The sequence below is a fragment of the Hyaena hyaena genome, unplaced genomic scaffold (genome assembly GCF_003009895.1).
Source record: "Hyaena hyaena isolate Hyena2069 unplaced genomic scaffold, ASM300989v1 scaffold_14, whole genome shotgun sequence".
Lineage (NCBI taxonomy): Eukaryota > Metazoa > Chordata > Mammalia > Carnivora > Hyaenidae > Hyaena > Hyaena hyaena.
This window is the reverse complement of record NW_024080646.1, coordinates 5751914-5773820: the sequence shown is the minus strand read 5'-3', so window position 1 is coordinate 5773820 and position 21907 is coordinate 5751914. Positions and strand designations below refer to the sequence as shown.

Sequence of the window (21907 nt, the reverse complement as noted above, 5' to 3'; positions counted from 1 at the left end):
TTGAGTTTGTTTTTCCACTTACTTTGTTTTTCAGATTCCGCATGAGTGAAATCATAAAAGTGTTTGTCTCTGAGTTAATTTGCTTAGCATAGTACCCTCTAAGTCCATCCATATTGTCACAAATGGTAAGATCTCATTCTTTTTAATGGCTGAGTAATATGCCGGTTTCTGTGCATGACATCTTCTTTATCCACTTATCTACCAATGGAAACTTGAGATGCTACCATATCATGGCTACTGCAAATAAGGATTCAGTGAACAGAGTACATTTATCTTTTCAAATTATCTTTCAAATTAGATTTCAAACCAGGAGCACCTAGTGGCTCAGTCAGTTGGGCGTCTGACTTCATCTCAGGTCATGATCTCATGATTCATGGGTTCGAGACCCACATAGGGCTCCGTGCTGACAGCTCAGAGCCTGGAGTTTGCTTCAGTTTCTGTGTCTCCCTCTCTCTGCCCCTCCCCTGCTCACACTTGTGTATGTGTCTCTCTCCCTCTCAAAAATACACAAACATTTAAAAAAATAAAAATAAATTAGAATATGTCTGTAGAAAAATATGATTTAATTTACTAAATTTATTTGCCCTAGGTGGTTCAGGTGGTTAGGCTCAGGTCATGATCTCAAAGTTCCTGAGTCTAAGCCCCGTGTCAGGATCTGTGTTGACAGCTCGGAGCCAGGAGCCTGTTGCAGATTCTGTGTCTGCCTCATTCTCTGCCACTCTTCTGCTTGTGCTGTTTCTCTCTCTCTCTCTAAAATAAATGAAAAACATTTTTAAAAAATTAGTGTTTTTCATTTTCTGTAGTAAATACACAGTAGAAGAATTACTGGATCATATGGTAAATCTATTTTTAATTTTTTGAGGAATTTCCACACTGCTTTCCAAAGTGGCTGTACCAATTTACATTCCCACCAACACAGCATAAAGTTCTCTTTTCTCCACATCCTTGTCAACACTTATTTTTTCTTGTTTATTTGATACTAGCTATCCTGACCAGTGTAAGGTGATTATCTCATTGTGGTTTTGATTACACTTCCCTGATGATTAGTGACTGTTGGTCATCTGCATGTCTTCTTTGGAAAAATATCTATTCACATCCTCTGCCTCTTTTTAAATTATATTTTTTTATGCTCTTTATATATTTTGGATATTAACCCCTTACTGGATATATCATTTACAAATATCTTCTCCCATTCACTAGCTTGCCTTTTTGTTTTCTTGATGGTTTCCTTTCCTTTTTTATTTTGGTATAGCCCCAATAGTTTATTTTTTATTTTATTTCCCATAAATATGGGAGACATCCATAAATATGCTGCTAAGACCAATGTCTAAGACATTACTGGCTATATTCTCTACTAGAAATTTTATAGTTTCAAGTCTCACATTTCGGTCTTTAATCCATTTTGAGTATATTTTTTATACTGTAAGAAAACAGTCCAGTTTCTTTTATATGTAGCTGTCCAGTTTTCCCAGCAACATTTACTGAAAAGACTGTCTTTTCCTCATTGTATATTCTTGCCTTCGTAGTTGTTGATTAGTTGTCCACACAGGCATGGCATTACATCTAGGCTTTCTATCTGTTCCACTGATCTATTTTTGTTCCAGTACCACAGTGGATTTACTAATACCTCCAGCTTTGCTTTTCTTCCTCAAGATTGCTTTAGCTATTCACAGTCTTTTGTGGTTCCATACAAATTTTTGGATTATTTGTTCTAGTTCTGCAAAAAAAAACACTTGCTCTTGGTATTTTGAAAGAGACTGAATTGAAATCTGTAGGTTGCTTTTGGTAGTGTAAACATTTTAACAAGACTAATTCTTCCAATCCATGACCATGGTGTATCTTTCTATTTGTTTGATAGAAAGGATGTTTTGATAACATAAAATATACCATTTAAAGAATGTATGGGTATATTTTGATCTCTTTGCTATATAAAGAGAGAAGGAATTTCTCAATATTAAGCACTGATGTGAAAATGAAAATAGAATTTCCTCAGGAAGTTTTAACAACTTCTGATATTAAATGTGATTAAAATCTGTTAACTAGTGTGACACTACTACATACATCATACTCCCTAGGACAATTATAGTGTAAAAAATATATATATTCTAAAAATTTAGTAAAACATACAATGGCTCTTTCCAGTCAGACTCCAGCTATACCCTTCCAGCCTCATTGTCTCTATATGCAAGCATCTAGACTTGGGCAGTGTGCTCTAGCTATATCCCAAATGGTCACGCTCATTCTACCCCACTGCCTTTATACTTACTCTTTTCTCCAGCTGAAATGGGAACTTTACTTATATTCAGATACCTTAAATGTTGCTTACTTTGTGCTGCTTTCTCCAACACTCTGAGAAAATATTAATAATGACTTCCTACGTGCAACTATAGGAATTACATTTATATTATAATTATTTATAAGTCTGCCTCCTCCTCCATAGAAAAACAGAAATAATAATAACATTAAGTACTTCCTGTGGCTGGGAGTACATAATATAAGATCCTCAAGTGTTATAACTAGGTACTACATGATCAGAGAAAGGATAGTGTAACCAATTTGGGTCTCACAAAAGAGATGAAATTTGAGCTGATCCTTAAAAACAGAATTTACAAGAATAAGACAGAGGTGGGCAAGGCAATCTAGAGACAGGAAAGGCAAGGAGAATTCAGAAATGAGAAGAGAACACTTTGGTCCTGGAAGGGTGAGAAGAAGGACATGCAGGAGTCAAAGCTGTGAAGATGCATTACAGAATGTGTATTAAAGGGAAAACATACCAACTTAAGAATTTGAATATTTATCTTATGATATCCATTTGGAACCACAGGAATTTTGGGGGGGGGGTGGGGGAAGAGTGATATAACTGGTTTTAATTTTACGAAAGCCTGGCAATGACCAAGATGATAAATTTGAACAGGAAGAGACAGGTATTTAAAAAAAGAACAATTAAGAGGAAAACTGTGGTAATATCAGCACAAGAAGATAAAAGTCTGAACTAAACTGGAGCAACAAGAATGGAACATTAGAAACAAAAGAATCTGGTGAGTGACTAAAAGAGACAGGAAAGGTTAGGAATGATTATGTGATTAGGAAAATGATTATATATTTTCAATTTTAGGTGAGTAGTGACTTCATTAACCAAGGCAAATAATATATTTTGAAAAGAGAAGATAAGTATACGATAGATACATGAATTTGAGGTCCCTGGAGAACACCACTTTATGGATAATGAGATGACAGCTGAAAACATGAGTTTGAGTTCAACAGAGTGACTGGACTGTGATATAAATTTGTATTTCATAAGAACACACTTAAATCCATGAAAACAGATTCAATTACCCAGTAAGTATAAACAATGGAAGAATGGAAAAAGAGTAAAGAATAGCACCGTGGGAAACATAAACATTTGAGAGGTAAGCAGAGCAAAAATGGCTGACAAGCAGTCAGAGAAGTGAAAGGAAGATATAATAGCATCATGAAAGCTGAGACATTTCTAGGAGTTAAAAGTAGAGTAAAATGAAATAGAATGAAAAATGCAAAGAAGCCAAATAATTTCTAATTAAATGTTACAAATGATGGTTGCACAATGATGTGAATGTACTTATTGTACTGTACATTCAGAAATAATTCAAATTCTAAATTTCATTTATATATATTTCATAATTGTTTTTAAAAAGTCGCTATTGAACATCAACAAAATGGTGGACTAGGAAGCCCCAAGCTCTCCTTCCCCAGAGAAACAAAACAAAAAATCCCAGAAACTCTCTGAACCAACTTTGCAGCAGCTTAGAAAAACAATCAAAAGGGGAGCCTGGGTGGCTCAGTCGGTTAAGCGTCCGACTTCAGCTCAGGTCATGATCTCACGGTTTGTGGGTTTGACCCCACATCAGGCTCTGCGCTGAGAGCCAGCTTGGAGCCTGGAGCCTGATTCAGATTCCATGTCTCCCTCTCTTTCTGGCCCTCCCCTGCTCACACTGTCTTTCTCTCTCTCTCAGAAATAAATAAAACATTAAAAAAATTTTTTTAAGAAAAAAAGAAACAATCAAAAGTTTAGAGTAATCAGGCAAATGTCCAATTAAGTAAAAGCCACCTTCAAATAGTAGAAAGTTTTGCAACATTTTCACTCACTCTTATCCCACTTGTTTCAAGTGAGTAAAGGCAGCAGACTGATTCTCACTTCCCCCATCCTGAATCAGATGAAGCAGAGTAAGATCATATTGGTAAGTTATTGTAGATCTCTGTTCTAATTTGTCTGGGGGATGCCTGAAAGACTAAGGCAAGGGCCTCATCTCTGTTTTGCATAACTTGGAACACATGCAGAAAAAGCAGTGGGCACTGGTCATGAAACATACCAAACAACTACAATATCTATAGACATCTGAGACAAGAGATTATAATGGAAAGTACATAAACCATCTAGCCCAGAGGAGAAACTGGGATGAGACTCTTCAGAAAATTAAAAAGAAAAGGTCACTATCAACCTTAAATAGAATGGCAAAAACCGGCTTATAGTGGATAGAAAAGTTAATGGAAAATGCACAAATAAAATAACAGCCAAGGAGGACAAGGCTGGTTCAATCGATAGAGCAAACAACTCTTGATCTTGGGGTTTTGAATTTGAGCTCCACGTTGGGTATAGGGATTACCTTCAATATTAAAAAAAAAATAATAATGGCTAAAAGAAATGAGAAAGATTAGAGCCTGCATGATTAGAACCTAAACTTGATGGAATACTGCTAGGTATTACACAAGATAAATGATTAAGTAAAGATTCATGAAATGTTAGGGAGAACAGAATGAATATACAAAGTTGAGACGTTAACCTTATAAAATAAGAAATATTTTTATGTAAATGACATGCTGTCAAAAGGACATGGGGAGCTATATTCCATTCTAGAACACTTAACAGTCTCTCATGATCTTAAGATGTTATATTAGCCCCTCACAGCCTCAATGCCCTCATCTGTAAAACAAGGAAAATAACAGTAACTACTACATAGGGCTCTTATAAGAAACTGATATATTTTAGTAAGCCATAGAAACATGGACAATTTCAAAGAGGATTTTCCTCCCTATCACTTTATAGGCATACAGGTATGGTTGAACACAAACTAAGTTTTGTCTTGGTATGAATAAATGAAAAAGTTCAGATGATTTGATATTGCTCTGGGGGACAGTGTTTGCAGTTTTTAAAATTACTCTTTAAGTGACTGATTTAGTTTTCCTTTGGGGAAAAATACAGACATCATATGTTCTTTAGTAAGCAGTACTATAACAACATTAAAAAAATACCTAACGTTGGGGCACCTGAGTGGTTCAGTAGGTCTGACCATCCAACTTTGGCTCAGGTCATGATCTCATAGCTCATGGGTCTGAGCCCCACGTCAGGCTCTGTGTTAACAGTTCAGAGCCTGGAGCCTACTTTGGATTCTGTGTCTCCCTCTCTCTCTGACTTCCCCTGCTCACAGTCTGTCTCTCGAAAATAAACAAACATTAAAAAAAATACTTAATGTTATCTTCTTAATTCCTATAAAAATTTTCCTAAGACTAGATCTTGATCATAAGGGGAAAAAATGAACTGAGACTCGGGAACCTGTAGAATCATACCAAAAGATTTAACATTTGTATTACTGGAAGGCCAGAAGGAAAAAGACACAGAATATGACTAAAAAGGATTAAAATGAAGGCAAAAAATTTCCTACATCTGGCAAACCATATAAACCTATATACTGAAGAAGCTAACAAGTTAAATCCAAAGAAATCCAAACCAACAAAAACTGTCACACTAGAATTCTACAGCTGGCAAAAAGAAAAATCAAGAAGGGGAGGAGACACAGGCTTCCCGTTATGGAATGAATAAGTCATGGGGATAAAAGGTACAGCATAGGAAATATAGTCAAATGGAATGTAATAAATAGCATTGTATGGTGACAGATGGTAACTACATTTATGGTGAGCATAGCATAACATAGAGAGTTGGGTAGAATCGCTTATGTTGTACACCTGAAACTAATGTAACATTGTGTGTCAACTATAATTCAATTAACAAAATATATTTTTTTTAATTTTTTAATGTTTTATTTATTTCTGAGAGAGACACAGCGTGAGCACGGGAGGGTCAGAGAGAGAGAGGGAGATGCAGAATCTGAAGCAGGCTCCAGGCTCTGAGCTAGGTGTCAGCACAGAGCCCGATGTAGGGCTCGAACCCACAAACTGTGAGATCGTGACCTGAGCCAAAATTGGACGCCTAACCAAATGTATTTTTAAAAAAAGATAATGTGAGATGACAGAAAATTAAGCAATTTGTTATGAGCAGACCTAAGATAATGGTTAAAGAAAATTCTCTAAAATATAAAAAGAAAATGACAAAAGGAAAGAATCTTGGGATATCAGGAAGAACAAACGTAAAGAGTAAAAATATGGGAAAATAAAATATGCTTTCATCTTCTTAAAAGTTGAAGCAACGATTATAATGTTACCTAGTTGTTTCTGAATGTATGTAAGGTAATATTGAAGATTATAGAGAGGATAAGGGAACATAAAGTAGATAAGATTTCTACCCTTCACTCAAACTAGGAAGATGTCAACACCAATCAAATGTGACACAACGTATGTCTAATTTAATAACTGGAATAACCAATAAAAAACCTATACAAAGAAACACACATAAACGCACTATAGGTAAACCAAAATAAAATAATAATAAATGTTCAAGTAGTTTTTGCCATAGGAAGGCAAAAAAGGAAACAGAGGAACAAAAATAAGGGAGATTAAGGAGAAAACAAAAAAATAAAACAACACATTTAGGCCCTAACAATATATTTAATATAAATGGTTTGAAGCAATAATTCAAGTTAAAAGACAGATTGTCAGAACTGATAAATGAAACATGACCAATCTCAGACATGAAATTCACTTCAAATGTAACAGTAAAGGATAAGAAAGGATAAGAAAAAATATACCATGCAAACAGTAATCAAAAGAAAGCTGGGGTAGATATATTATTGTGAAATAAAACAGGCTTCAGAGCAAAAAGAATTACTAAAAAAAACCCAGAAAAGTACATGATGATAAAAGAGTCAATCCATCAAGAAGTCTTAGCAGTCTTAAATGAATATGTTCTAAACAAGAGAGCTACAAAATATGTGAAGCAAAAATGGATAAAAGTGTAAAGGAATATACAAATCCACAAACTGAGTTGAACATGTCTATATTCCTCTCTCAGTAATTGTTAGAACTATTTACAAAATCAGGAAGAACTCAACAACACCAATGAACCAACAGGATCTAACTGACATTTACAGAACATTCCACCCAATAACAGCAAAATACACATTCCTTGTAAGTTCTCATAAAAAACTTACCAAGATAGACCAAATCCTATACCATACCTCAATCCTCAACAAATTTATAAGAATTAAAGTCATACAGAGCATGTTCTCTGACTAAAATGTAATCAAATTAAAGCAAATAACAGAAAGATAGTAGGGAAATCTCAAAATACAAACTAAATAACGTATTTCTAAATAATCCATGGTCAAAGAGAAAACTTCAAGGGAAATAAAAATACACACTGAACTGAATGAAAATAAAAATACAACCTATAAAAATTTGTGGAACAATAGTTGGGGTGCCTGAGCAGCTCAGTCGGTTAAGCGTTTGACTTCGGCTCAGGTCATGATCTCGTGGTTCGTGGGTTCGAGCCCCGTGTCGGGCTCTGTGCTGACAGCTAGCTCAGAGCCTGGAGCCTGTTTCAGATTCTGTGTCTCCCTCTCTCTCTGACCCTCCCCTACTCATGCTCTCTTGCTCTCTCTCTCTCTCTCTCTCTCCCCCCCTCAGAAATAAATAAAACATTAAAAAAAATTTTTGTGGAACATGCTAAAGCAATGCTGAAAGGGAAATATACAGCACTACATACTCAGATTAGAAAGGCACAATGATTTTGAAAAACCTACATTCCTTTCTCAAAATCTAGAAGAGCACAAAAAACCTTAAGTAAACAAAAAATGAAGCGATAAAGACAAAAAACAAAAATCAACAGAACTGAACACAGAAAGACGAAAGCAAAAATTTAATAAAACAAAAAGACAGTTCTTTGACAAGATCAATTTGCCAACCCTCTAGCAAGACTGACAAAAGACACAAATTACTGATATCAAAAGTGAAATAGGTACTATCATAAAGATCCTGCAGCTATACAAAGGGTAATTAAATTTGACTTCAATAAAATGGACAATTCCTTAAAAAGAGCAAACTACCACAACTAACCCAATATCAATAAGATAATTTGAATAATACTATTTATTTTAATAATGTAACACCCATCAAAAAGGAAATCTCCATAGCAAGATGGTTTCACTGAAGAAGTCTATCAAATGGTTTTCTTTTTAATGTTCACTTATTTTTGAGAGCGAGAGAGAGAGAGCGAGCAAGCATGCATGCGAGTGCAAACAGGGGTGGAGCAGAGATAAAGGAAGAGAGAGAATCCAAAGCAGGCTCTATGCTAACAGCACAGCCCCTGATGTGGGGCTTGAACCCATGCACTAAGTAATTATGACCTGAACTTAGATCAAGAGTCAGATGCTTGGGGTGCTTGGGTAGCTTAGTCAGTTAAGTGTCCAACTCTTGGTTTCAGCTCAGGTCGTGATCTCACAGCTTCATGGGTTCAAGCCCTACATCAGGCTCTGAGCTGGCAGTGCAGAGCCTGCTTAGGATTCTCTCTCTCCCTTTCTCTGCCCCTCTCCCACTTGTGCTGCTTTTGTCTCTCTCAAAATAAACAGAAAAAAAAAAAAAGAGAGAGAGATGCTTAACAGACTAAGCCACACAGTTCCCTTACCAAATGTTTAAAGAATTAACACCAATTCTATGCAATCTCCTCCAGAAAACAGAAAAGGAGGGAAACTTTCAAGCTCATTTACACAGCTAATAATACTGATAGCAAATGAGACAAAATCAGTATAAAAGAAAAAAACTATACAGTATCTTTTATGAATAGACACAAAAGTTCTTAACAAAATATTAGCCAAAAAAACCCTCAACAATATATAAAAGCAATTATACATCAAACCAACAAAGGTTTATTCCAAAGATACAAGAATTATTCAATATTCAAAAACTAACCAGCATTATTTACAATAGCCAAGACACGGAAGCAACTTAAATGTCCATCAATGAATGAGCAGATAAAGAAAATGTGATAATTCTATCTGTATACACACACACATGCACGCACACACGCATGCATGCATGCATACACACAATGGAATATTATTCAACCATAAAATAAGAATGGAATCTTGCCATTTGCAACAACATGGATGGATCTTGAGGGTATTATGCTAGGTCAAATAAGTCAGACAGTGAAAGATATATACCACATTATCTCACATATATGTGTAATCTAAACAATAAAACCCCATAGATACAGAGAACAGATTTGAGGCTGCCAGAGGCAAGAGATGGGCGTGGACAAAATGGGTGAAGGTGGCAAAAAAACACAAATTCCAGTTATGTAAGTCATGGGGATGTAATATACAGCATGGTGACTACAGTTAATAATACTGTATTATATATTTGAAACTTGCTCAGAGAGTGGGGCACAGCTCAGTCGGTTAAACATCTGACTTTGGCTCAGGTTATGATCTCACAGTTCATGGATTCAAGCCCCACATGGGGCTCTGTGCTGTCAGCTCAGAACCTGGAGCCTGCTTCAGATTCTGTGTCTTCCTCTCTCTCTCTCAAAAATAATAAACATAAAAAAGTTGCTCAGAGAGTAAATCTTAAATGTTCTAATCATAAGAAAAAAAATTCTATGTGTGGTGATGGATGTTAACTAGACTTAATGTGATCATTTCACAATACAGTATATAAAAACACTGAATTCCTATGTTATATACTTGGAAATAATGTTATATGTCAATTATATCAACTTTTAAAAAGTGAAAAGAAAATATAATTCACTACAGGAAAAGACTAAAGAAGAAAAATCACAGTATCAACAGATGCAGGAAAAATGAGAAAATCCAAAATTTATTCAAAAGAAAAACTTTCAGAAAAAGGACTAGAAGTAAATTCAAGTTATTAAAAAATCTACAAAAAAGTGTTAAAATTAATATCATATCTTAGAGTGAAAGACTATGTTTTCCCTCAAAATTTAAGAACAAGGCAGGGCACCTGGGTGGCTCATTCAGTTAAGTGTCCCGACTTCAGCTCAGGTTATGATCTCAAGTCCCACGTCGGGCTCCGTGCTGACAGCTAGCTCAGAGCCTGGAGTCTGTTTCAGATTCTGTGTCTCCCTCTCTCTCTGACCCTTCCCTGTTCACGCTGTTTCTCTCTCTCAGAAATAAAAACCTTAAAAAAAAAATTAAGAACAAGGCAAGGATGTCCTATTTTGTCATTTATTGAACACAGCTCTGGAACTCACAGCCAGTTCAATAAAGCAAATAAGGGAAATAAAAGGCATACAGATCAGAACGGAGAAAATAAAACTATCCATATTTACAGATGATAGGATTACTTATGCAGAAAGTCCCAAAGAAGCTACAAAAAAATACAAACAAAAAACACCTAGAATTAATTAGTAAGTTCCACAAGGTCATAAGATCAACATGCAAAAATCAATTATACTTCTATACATTAACAATTAACGTGAAGAAACCAAAATTAAAAATACAACTTCATTTAACTTAAATATAAAAAAAAGGGAATATTGGGGCGCCTGGGTGGCTTAGTCGGTTAAGCGTCCGACTTTCGCTTAGGTCATGATCTCGCGGTTCATGGGTTCGAGCCCTGCGTTGGGCTCTGTGCTGACTGCCAGCTCAGAGCCTGGAGCCTACTTCAGAGTCTGTGTCTCCCTCTCTCTCTCTGACCCTCCCCTGCTCACGCTGTCTCTCTCTCCCTCTCTCTCCTAGAAATAAATAAAAATATTAAAAAAAAAAAAAGGGAATATTGAGGTACAAATCTAACTAACAAAATACATATAGAACTTATGTTGAAAACCACAAAACACTGATGAATCAAAAGAGACAAATAAATGGAGAGACATGGTGTTCATGGATTGGAAGACTCAATATAGCAAGGTATCAATTGTCCCCAAAATGACACAGAGGTTTAACATAATTCCTATCAAACCTCAGCAAGTTTTTGTAGATACAGGCAAATTTTTCTAAACTTGTATTAGAAAAGGTAAAACAATTTTTAGAAAGAATAATGTGATAGGGAGCCTGGGTGGCTCAGTCGGTTGAGCATCAACTCTTGATTTCAGCTCCAGTCACGGGATTGAGCCTTGCGTCAGGCTCAATAAACATAGGGGTGCGCATATCTTGAGCCTGCTTAAGATTCTCTCTCTCTCATCCTCCTCTTCCTCCCCTGATTGTGCTCTCTCTAAAAATAAAACAATAAAAATAAAGAATAATGTGGAAGAAAAACTACATCCAAGCTCAAGACTTATACAGCTCTAATAAAAAACAACGTGCTATTCCTTGAAGGACAGACATATAGATCAATGGAACAGAATAGAAAGCTCAAAAACACACCCACACAAGTATAGCCAAATGGGTTTTGACAAGGTACAAAAGCAATTCAAAGGAGGAAGGTAGCCTCTTCAACAAATGTTGCTGAATTGGATAGCCATAAAACTAAACCGCAACCTAAATTTCATACCTTATACAAAAGCTTAACTAAATCGGATGACAGATTTTTAACATTACACAGTAGTGTTTTCGATTTTATTTTAATTCCAGTATAGTTAACAGTGTTATACAAGTTTCAGGTATATAATGCAGTGCAAAAAAACAAAAAACAAAACAAAAAAAAAAACAATGCAGTGCAACAATTCTATACATCCTCAGTGCTTATCATAGTTAAATGTACTCTTCATCCCCTTCACCTATTGCACTCACCCCATGTACCTCCCCTCTGGTAATGGTGAGTTTGTTCTCTATAGTTAAGAGTCAGTTTTTTGGTTTGTCTCTTGTTTTTGTTGTTGTTGTTGGTTTGTTCTGTTTCTTAAATTCCACACAAGTAAAATCACATACTTGTCTTTCTCTGACTTATTTCCTTAACATTAACCCTCTAGAACCATCCATGCTGTTGCAAATAGCAAGATTTCAATTTTTGATGTCTGAGTCACATTCCTGTGTGTGTGTGTGTGTGTGTACACATACCACAACTTTATCCATTCATCTATCAATGGACACTTGGGTTGCTTGAATATCTTGGCTACTGTAAATAATGTTTCAATAAACATAGGGATGCACATATCTTTTTTTAATTAAATAGTAAGATTTTAGGGAAAAAAACAAAATGGAGTAAAAGATCTCAGGCCCACAACTTACTGAAGACTTCTGAGACAGGACCAAAAGAGCATGATCCTTAAAAAAAAAAATTTCATAGAAAGGACTTTATCAAATTTAGCAACTTTTGCTTTGCAAAGATCCAGGTAAGAGGATGAAAGAACAAGCCAAAAACTGTGAAAAAATACTTGAAAACCAAACATACTAGAATACTTAAAGAACACCCAAAGCGCAGCAATAAAACACTATCTGATTAGAAATGGGCAAAAGTTATGAACAGACATTTCACCAAAGAGGATATACTGATGGCAAATAAACACATGAAAAGATACACCATTAGTCATTAAATATATGTAAATTAAAATCATTATGAAGTATCACTACATATCCATTGGAATAAGTAATATGAAAATTACAATTACAGTGCTGATAAGGATGTAGATGAACTCTCATACACTGCACGTGGGTATATAAAATGGTAGAGTCACTCTGAAAAATAGCAATTATTATATGGCCTAGCATTTGTACCCATGGACATTTATCCTAGAGAAATGAAAACCCTGTGTCCATGGAAAATCTTGTACATGACTGCTCATAATAGCTTTATTTCTTTTTTTTTCTTTTTTACAAATAGTTTATTGTCAAGTTGGTTTCCATGTAACACCCAGTACTCATCCCAATAAGTGCCCTCCTCCATGCACATCTGACCCCTCACCCCCTACACCCCTCAGTCCTCAGACTGTTCTCAGTATTCAAGAGTCTTTCATGGTTTGCCTCTCTCCCTTTCCCCCACTATTTCCCCCCTTCTTCTCCCCCTTGGTCCTCCATTAAGTTCCTCCTAATCCTTCTATTTGTGCAATCATATGGTATTTGTTTTTCTCTGCCTGACTTATTTCTCTCAGCATACACCCTCAAGGTCCATCCATGTTACTACACATGGCCAGATTTCATTCTTTCTCATTGCCATGTAGTATTCCATCGTATAGATAAACCACATCTTCTTGATCCATTCATCTGTTGATGGACACTTAGGCTCTTTCCATGTTTTGGCTATTGTTGAGAGTGCTGCTATGAACATTGGGGTACATGTGCTCCTATGCTTTATCATTTCTGTATCCCTTGGTTAAATTCCTAGCAGTGCTATTGCTGGGTCATAGGGTAGTTCTATTGTTATTTTTTTGAGGAACCTCCACACTGTTTTCCAGAGTGGCTGCACCAGTTTACATTCCCACCAACAGTGTAGGAGGGTGCCCGTTTCTCCACATCCTCGCCAGCATCTAGAGTTCTCTGATTTGCTCATTTTAGCCACTCTGACTGGCGTGAGGTGGTATCTCAGTGTGGTTTTGATTTGTATTTCCCTGATGAGGAGGGATGCTGAGCATCGTTTCATGTGTCTGTTGGCCATCTGGATGTCCTCTTTGGAGAAGTGTCTGTTCATATCTTCTGCCCATTTCTTCGCTGGGTTGTTTGTTTTTTGGGTGTGGATTTTGGTGAGTTCCTTATAGATTTTGGATACTAGCCCTTTATCTGATATGTCATTTGCAACTCTCTTTTCCCATTCCGGCGGTTGCCTATTAGTTTTATGGATTGTTTCCTTTGCGGTGCAGAAGCTTTTAATCTTGATGAGGTCCCAACAGTTTATTTTTGCTCTTGATTCTTTTGCTTTTATGTGTCAGGTAACAAATTGCTGCAGTGGAGGTCAAGGAGGTTCTTTCCTGCTTTCTCCTCTAGGGTTTTGATGGTTTCCTATCTCACGTTCTGGTCCTTTATCCATTTTGAGTTTATTTTTATGTATGGTGTGAGAAAATTATCTAGTTTCATTCTTCTGCATGTTGCTGTCCAGTTCTCCCAACACCATCTGTTAAAGAGGCTGTCTTTTTTCCATTGGATACTCTTTCCTGCTTTGTCAAAGATTAGTTGGCTGTACACTTTTGGGTCCACTTCTGAGTTCTCAATTCTGTTCCATTGGTCTATGTGTCTGTTTTTGTGCCAATGCCATACTGTCTTGATGATGACAGCTTTGTAGTAGAGACCAAAGTCTGGGATGGTGATACCTCCCGTTTTGGTTTTATTCTTTAGTATTACTTTGGCTATTCAGGGTCTTCTATGGTTCCATACAAATTTGAGGATAGTTTGTTCTAGTTTTGAGAAGTAGGCTGCTGTGATTTTGATTGGGATCGCACTGAATGTGTAGATTGCTTTGGGTAGTAATGACATTTTAACTATGTTTATTCTTCCAATCCATGAGCATGGAATGTTTTTCCATTTCTTTGTGTCTTCTTCAATTTCCTTCATAAGTTTTCTATACTTTTCATCATACAGATCTCTTGTTCCCTTGGTTAGGTTTATTCCTAGGTATTTTATGGTTTTTTGTTCAATTGTGAATGGGATCAGTTTCTTGATTTCTCTTTCTGTTGCTTCATTGTTGGTGTATAAAAATGCAACCGATTTCTGTACGTTGATTTTGTACCCTGCAACTTTGCTGAATTCTTGGATCAGTTCTAGTAGGCTTCTGGTGGAGTCTGTCGGGTTTTCTATGTAGAGTATCATGTCATCTGCGAAAAGTGAGAGTTTGACTTTTGTTTGCCGATTTTGATGCCTTTGATTTCCTTTTGTTGTCTGCTGACGCTAGGACTTCCGGCACTATGTTAAACAACAGTGGTGAGAGTGGACATCCCTGTCGCGTTCCTGATCTCAGGGGGAAAGATCTCAGTTTTTCCCCGTTGAGGATGATGTTAGCTGAGAGTTTCTCATAGATGGCTTTTATGATGTTTAAGTAAGTTCCTTCTATCCCGACTTTCTCGAGGGTCTTTATTAAGAAGGGATGCTGTATTTTGTCAAATGCTTTTTCTGCATCTATCGACAAGATCATATAGTTTTTTGTTGTTTTTTTTTTTATGTTTTATTTATTTCTAGGAGAGAGAGAGAGACAGCGTGAGCAGGGGAGGGTCAGAGAGAGAGGGAGTCACAGACTGAAACAGGCTCCAGGCTCTGAGCTGGCAGTCAGCAAAGAGCCCGACGCGGGGCTCGAACCCACGAACCGCGAGATCATGACCTAAGTGAAAGTCGGATGCTTAACCAACTAAGCCACCCAGGCGCCCCAGGATCATATAGTTTTTATCTTTTCTTTTGTTGATGTGATGTATCACATTGATTGATTTGCGAATATTGAACCAGCCCTGTAACCCAGGAATGAATCCCACTTGATCTTGGTGGATAATTCTTTTTATGTGCTGTTGGATTTGATTTGCAAGTATCTTGTTGAGGATTTTTGCATCCATATTCATCAAGGATATTGGCCTGTAGTTCTCTTTTTTTGCTGGATCTCTGTATGGCTTGGGAATCAGAGTGATGCTGGCTTCATAAAATGAGTCCAGGAGTTTTCCTTCGGTTTCTATTTTTTGGAATAGCTTGAGAAAAATTGGGATTAATTCCATTTTAAATGTCTGGTAGAACTCCCCTGGGAAGCCATCAGCTCCAGGGCTTTTATTTGTTGGGAGATTTTTGATAACTGATTCGATTTCTTCACTAGTTATGGGTCTGTTCAGATTTTCTATTTCTTCCCGTGTGAATTTTGGTAGTGAGTGTGTGTTTAGGAATTTGTCCATTTCTTCTAAGTTGTCCAATTTGTTGGCATATAATTTTTCATAGCATTCTCCGGTAATTGCTTGTATTTATGAGGGGTTGGTTGTAATAAGTCCATTTTCATTCATGATTTTGTCTATTTGGGTGCTTTCTCTTTTCTTTTTGAGAAGCCTGGCTAGAGGTTTGTCAAATTTGTTTATTTTTTCAAAGAACCAACTCTTGGTTTCATGGATCTGTTCAATTGTTTCTTTGGTCTCTATGTTGTTTATTTCTGCTCTAATTTTTACTATTTCTCTTCTTCTACTGGGTTTGTGGTGCTCTTGTTGCTCTGCCTCTAGTTCCTTTAGGCAAGGTGTTAGATATTGCACTTGTGCTTTCTCTAATCTCTTGAAATAGGCCTGGAGTGCAATGTACTTTCCTCTTAGGACTTCCTTTGCTGCATCCCATAAAGTTTGGATTGTTGTGTTTTCATTGTCATTTGTTTCCATATATTTTTTAATTCTTTTCTAATTGCCTGATTGGCCCATTCATTCTTTAGTAGGGTGTTCTTTAACCTCCATGTTTTTGGAGGTTTTCCAGACTTCTTCCTGTGATTGGTTTCAAGTTTCAAAGCATTATGATCTGAGAGTGTGCATGGTATGATCTCAATTCTTTTATATTTATTAAGGGCTACTTTATGTCCCAGTATGTGATCTATCTTGGAGAATGTGCCATGCGCACTTGAGAAGAAAGTGAATTCCTTGGCCTCAGGATGCAGAGTTCTAAATATATCTGTCAGATCTATCTGGTCCATTGTGTCATTCAAGTCCATTGTTTCTTTAGTGATTTTCTGTCTGGTTGACCTATCCACTGCTGTAAGCAGAGTATTAAAGTCGCCTGCTATTAGCACATTCTTATCTATAAGCTTGTTTCTGTTTGTGACTGTTTTAAATACTTAGGTGCTCCCATATTTGGTGCGTAGACATTAAGATTGTTAGTTCTTCCTGATGGATGGAACCTGTAATTATTATATAATGCCCTTCTTCATCCCTTGTTATTGTCTTCAATTTAAAGTCCAGTTTGTCCGATATAAGTATAGCTACTCCAACTTTCTTTTGACTTCCTGTAGCATGATAGATATTTCTCCATTCCCTTACTTTTAAACTGAACGTATCTTCCAATCTAAAATGCGTTTCTTATAGACAGCAAATAGATGGATTTTGTTTTTTTATCCATTCTGCTACCCTATGTCTTTTGATTGGAGCATTCAGCCCATTTACATTCAGTGTTATTATTGAAATATGTGGGTTTAGAGTCACTGTGTCCTTAGTGGGGTTCATGCTTGTGGTGGTGTCTCTGGTGTCTTCGTTCCTTGCAATACTTCACTCAGAGAGTCCCCCTCAGGATTTCTTGTAGGGCTGGCTTAGTGGTGACAAATTCTTTCAATTTTTGTTTATTTGGAAAGACTTTTATCTCTCCTTCTCTTTTGAATGACAGGCTTGCTGGATAGAGGATTCTTGGCTGCATATTTTTTCTGTTTATCACATTGAATATCTCCTACCATTCCTTTCTGGCCTGCCAAGTTTCAGTAGATAGGTCTGTCACCACTGATAGGTTTCCCTTTGTATGTTAGTGCCCTTTTCTCTCTAGCTGCTTTCAAAATTCTCTCTTTGTCCTTGTATTTGGCCATTTTCACTATGATACGTCGTGCAGAAGATCGATTCAAATTACGTCTAAGGGGAGTTCTCTGTGCCTCTTGTATTTCAACGTTTACTTCCTTCCTCAGGTTGGGGAAGTTTTCAGCTATGATTTGTTCCAGGACTCCTTCAGCACCTTTCCCTCTCCTTTCCTCTTCTTGAATTCCTATGATACGGATATTGTTACGTTTGTATCACTGAGGTCTCGAACTCTTCTTTCATGTTCCTGGATCAGTTTGTCTCTTTTTTTGTCAGCTTTTTGTTTTTCTATAATGGTGTCTTCTAAATCACTTATTCTCTTTTCTGCCTCTTCAATCCATGCATTGGACACCTCCAGTTTATTATGTATTTCATTTATCACATTTTTTAATTCATCATGCCTATTTTTGTTCTCCATGTTGGTTGTAGCCATAGTTTCTTTAAGGTCCTCTATGCTTTTTGCAAGCCCAACGATTAATTTTACGATTATTGTTCTAAAATCTTGTTCAGTTATGCTGCTTATATCTGTTTTGAGCAGTTCATTAGCTGTCAATTCTTTTTGGAGTTTCTTCGGAGGAGAGCTCTTTTGTTTCGTCATTTTGGTTAGCTTTCTGTCTCTCATTAGCTTTAAAGACTTGTTATGTACTCTACACCTGTGAGCGCTGCTGTACCCAAGAAGACTCTTTGACTGTCCAGGGCCTATCCTTTCAGAAAGCGTTCTTTGAATGGTATCTCTTGGTCTCTCTTGTTGAGACCTTGATTATTTTATTTTCCTACTTGTAGTGGTATTTGGGTCTCTCCACCATGTGTACTTTGGCTTGAGGTAGCGCACCATTAACTGGTCCACTGGTCGCTGCTTCCCTGTTGCGGGGGGTTGAGTGGAGGGTGGGGGAAGTGCCACAGCCTCAGATCCACCGGGGTCTAGCAGCAATACAACCCGAGTGCGTCTGGGGATCGTAGTAACTTCAGGTCCGCAGAGTCTGAGTTGCCTCACACCGCCACAACCGCTTTACCAGCCGATGCCGCTTCAGCAGGCAACTTTTCGCTCACGCAGCCGCTGTTTCACCGTGCGCCGGGGGCACTTCACCGTGTCGCCGCCACCGCCGCTTCAGTGGGCCGATGTCGCACGCTCCACTGCCGCTTCACCCGGCGCTAGGACCGCTGCCGCAGGCGTTGCTGCTGCTTCACTGGCCCCTGCGGATTCATCAGGCGACTCTCGCTCACGCAGCCGCCGCTTCACCCGGCGCCGGCGCCACTTCACCGGGTCGCCGCCACTGCTGCTTTAATGGGCCGATGTCGCGCGCGCCATTACCCCTTCACCCACGCCGGGACCACCTCCACAGGCGTTGCTGCTGGTTCACCAGGCCACCACCGCCACGGATGGTGCTGGGCGCACGGCAGTTCAGTTTTTCCTGGCGCCTTCTGGGACCAGGGCACCTAGTTTAAAGTCAGCAGCCCAGCCAGAGCTAAAAAACACTGTCTTTCCAAGCTGTTTTTTCTCTTCTCCAGGAACGGTTCTATGAGCAATCTCAGCTTTTCTTTCCTTTCCCCTGGACTTGTGGCAGCTCACCACCATTCGCAGGTTTATCACTCACCGCAGCTGCATGCAAGCCGGGCTCCCTCCCCTCCCTCCGTGTCTCTGGTCCCGTCCTGCTTTTATCTTCCCCGGTTCGCACTCACGCACTTATGAGGTTTCCTTCCCAGTGTACTCTGTCTTTTTCTCTTCCCAAATTCCTGTGCTCAGTGTCCTACGACTTCAGGCCTTCTCTGTTTGAGAGACGAGTGCAGGCAAAATGTACGGTGCTTCCTACTTCTCCGCCATCTTGCCTAATAGCTTTATTTCTAATAGCCAAAGAAGAGAAGCAACTAAAATATTTTCAATAGGTGAAAAATTAAGCCATAGTATACCCATACAATGGAATAATACTATTATAAAAAATAATGAACTACTGAAAGATGTAACAACTTGAATGTATGTTATGCATTATGATGAGTGAAAAAACCAATCTCCAAAGGTCACATACTATATGATTTTATTCTAGTAACACTTGTCAAATGATAAAATAGAGATCTCCGCATCTATATACCAAGAGATTAGTGTTTGCCAGGGTTTAGGTGTGGGGGATGGGTAATGACTATCTAGAGGTAACAAAAGGGAGATCTTTGCAGTAATGGAATAGTTCTACATCTTGACTGACACAGAATGGAATAGTTCTATGTCTTCTAGTGGCTACAGAAATCTACATATGGGAAAAAAGATTGCTCAGAACTATACACACCCATTGAATCAACTGGAATTTTCTAGTTGTGGTACTGTACTATAGTTATGTAAAATGTTAAAATGTAAACACTGAGAGAAAGGTGAAGGGTGTGCCAGACCTCTCTGCAACTTCCTATGAGTCTGTAATTATTTCAAAATAAAAAGCTAAAAAGTAAAACACAGATAACAGTGCCAAAATAACACAGAGGTTGAAGTGATCTCAAAAAGACTTCTAGAGGCACCAGGGTGGCTCAGTCGGTTAAGCATCCAACTTTGGCTCAGGTCATGATCTTGCAGTTCGTGGGTTGGAGCCCAGCGTCGGGCTCTGTGCTGATCGCTAGCTCAGAGCCTGGAGCCTGTTTCAGATTCTGTGTCTCCCTCTCTGTCTGACCCTCCCCTGTTCGCGCGCTCGCTTGCTCGCTCTCTTTCTCTCTCTCTCTCTCCCCCTCAGATATTAAAAAAAAAAGAAAAACATTAAAAAAGATTTTTAAAGCAGCTATTATTAAAATGCTCCAAAAAATAAGAGCAAACACTCTTGGAATTAGTGAGAAGATAGTGTAGTCAATAAAGAAAGAACTAAATGGAAATTTTAGAATGGAAACACACAATAACCAAAATAAAAAACACACTTGATAAGCTTGATAGCAGCATGAGATGTCTCTGTATACTTGAAGATAATTATCCGATCTTAACAACAGTGAGAAAAAAATTTTTTTAATGAACAAAGCCTTAAGAACCTGTGGGATGACACCAAAAGGGGGAATATTTGTGTCATCAGAGTCCCAAAAGAGCAGAAGAAAGAGTATGGTGCAGGAACAATATCTGAAGAAACAAAGGTTGAAAACTTCCCATGCTTGCCAAAAGACACAAAACCTACCGATTCAGGAAGCTTAACACACCACAACAGAATAAACCCAAATGAATCCACTTCTAGACACATGCTGAAAACTAGGGACAAAGAAAATACTCTGAAAACCACCAGAGAGGCAAACCATGAGAGACTCTTGAATGCTGAGAACAAACTGAGGGCTGATGGGCGTGGGGCAGAGGGGAAGGGGACTGATGGGCATGGGGGAGGGCACTTGTTGGGATGAGCACTGGGTGTTATATCGAAACCAACTTGACAATAAACTATTTAAGAAAAAAAGAAAGAAAACCACCAGAGAAAAATGGCACTTTACAGGGGAAGACTAAACTGAGTAACTCTGTATTTCCCACTTGAAACTATGTGAAAACTCTGAAACAAAGTGGAACACCATTTTTTAAATGCTGAAAGAACTGTCAACACAGAATTCTATAGCCACTGAAAACATCCTATAAGAATGAAAATGAAGTAATATTCTGACAGGAAGAAAAATATGAGAATTCACAGCCAGCTGACCTGACTGCTGTAAAAGAGCTACACTTGGAGGAAAAACAAACAAACTCCTAAACGAAGTTCTTTAGACAAAGGGGGAATAATAGAAGGAAACTTGAAACACAAGGCAAGAAAGAAGAGTAACAGAAATGAAAGATATCTATTCTCCTATTGAGTATTTAAAATGTTAATCAGCTGAAAGCTAAAATCATAACATTTTCTGTTGGGGTTTTCAACGTCTATAGCTGCAATAACACCACAACAAAAAAGGCCTATCTGGTGGAAAGGTTTTTACTTTAAATATGAAGTGTTAGTATACTGACTCCTGGTAGACTGAAAAGTTAAGAACAAATATTGAAATCCCTAGAACAACAGCCACTTAAACTACACAAAAGATATAATAAAAAAACAAAAGGTGAAATGGAATACTAAAAAAAATATATAAATAACCCAAAAGAATGCAAGAAGGGAAAATGGAAACAGAAACAAAGAAGCACAAAACAGATAATAAAATGAAAGACTTAAAACCCTAACATTTTAATAATTACATTAAATGTGAATAGTCTTAACACACTTAACATACATTAAAAGATCATCAGAATGGATTTCTTAAAATAAAGCCATTACATGTTAATACAAATAACATTTTTATGACAACTTTTTTTGAAGATTTTTAAGTTTATTTATATTTATTTTTGAGATAGACGGGGGCGGGGGGGGGGGGGGCATGAGCAGGGGAAGGGCAGAGAGAGAAAGGGAG

The 21907-nt window shown here is 37.7% G+C and overlaps 1 protein-coding gene across 2 annotated transcripts in view; it reads right to left on the bottom strand.

The window, feature by feature from the left end:
• Positions 1-21907, bottom strand: part of ROCK1 (Rho associated coiled-coil containing protein kinase 1) — a 177522-nt gene that overhangs the window by 135653 nt on the left and 19962 nt on the right. The window lies entirely within an intron of this gene.